This window comes from Chiloscyllium punctatum, chromosome 27 (assembly GCF_047496795.1).
Source record: "Chiloscyllium punctatum isolate Juve2018m chromosome 27, sChiPun1.3, whole genome shotgun sequence".
Lineage (NCBI taxonomy): Eukaryota > Metazoa > Chordata > Chondrichthyes > Orectolobiformes > Hemiscylliidae > Chiloscyllium > Chiloscyllium punctatum.
This window is the reverse complement of record NC_092765.1, coordinates 76,443,338-76,444,503: the sequence shown is the minus strand read 5'-3', so window position 1 is coordinate 76,444,503 and position 1,166 is coordinate 76,443,338. Positions and strand designations below refer to the sequence as shown.

The following is a 1,166-nucleotide window of genomic DNA, read 5'->3' as shown; positions in this document are numbered from 1 at the left end:
AGAAGACCGTTAACATTCCATTTCTAATATTTCCAGAAAATTCTACTCCACTGATATCGCCTTGCCTTATCACACCTCAAGCCAGGAACCTGGACCAGTCGACTTCCTTTCCACACATGGAGTTGCTTTTTCTAATTCACTGACAGCTGATATAATAGATTATTGGCCTTGAGAGTCAGCTGTAAATTAGGTTGAACTTTCTCAGCTTGACTTTCAACTGATCCTAAAAACAAATGCATCACCTGCAGGTAAATGTATTGCATTGCTTCTTGTTTTGCTTAATTCCACCACACCCCCCCCCCCCACCCCGTCACTCCCGAACATCCAAATTTCACGATAGTTCGATAAATGTTTGGAAACTGATTCGTGTTGGAAGTTGGTGACTTTTTGTGTCTCGACATATAGTTTATTCAATTAGACGTCTTGAAATTACTTCGGATTCTTCACAGATGAAAATTTACTTTCGATTGAATGCAAAGCTCAAGCTCCATGAAATCCAAATTCTGCAAATGAATTAATGACTTTTAAAAGAGTCAACGCTGTGAGCAGAATTCGAACCTGCGAAGGGAGACCCCATTGGATTTCAAATCTAACACCTTAACCTCTCGGCCATCACAGCTACACCCGCATTGTCAATTTCCATCGTAAAAGAACTGAATTCATGAAATACGTAATTTGTTTGAATAACAAATTATCAAGACCCAAAGATTTCGCCAAATCCTTTGCAGAGACCCAGACGAACGTTACCTTAGCAGATTGACAGGCTTTCACCGCAAACTAGATCCTGACACAGATAAAGGTGCGGGAAAAATTCTTCGTCGAATTATAGAGTCACGGATGTACACTACACGAACGAGGATCATTGTCTCACTGCGTCCGATCGATTTTGACTCAATTGCTCATCATCTGGTGCCAAAGTAGATATGCTGTTGTGTTTTAATATTCATCGAAATATCGTATTAGAAATATTGATGCTAAGTCCATAAACAGTAGCTACATTCATAAAAATAAAATCGGAATTTGAAAGAATGCAGAACCAATTTACAGAAATGGATCCAGCAACTAATCCGTAAGTTCTGACATCAGGTAATGAACTTGTGAGCACAAGAGAGGCAGATTGACAGAAGATTTGGAACTTGAAATCGTCTTGACGGTATTATTTGCAA

At 39.3% G+C, this 1,166-nt stretch overlaps 1 non-coding gene across 1 annotated transcript; it reads right to left on the bottom strand.

The window, feature by feature from the left end:
• Positions 1 to 537: 537 nt before the first annotated feature.
• trnas-uga (transfer RNA serine (anticodon UGA)) lies at positions 538 to 619 on the bottom strand. Its single transcript has one exon. It is a non-coding gene; the product is annotated as a tRNA-Ser (tRNA).
• Between the last annotated feature and the right edge of the window lie 547 nt (positions 620 to 1,166).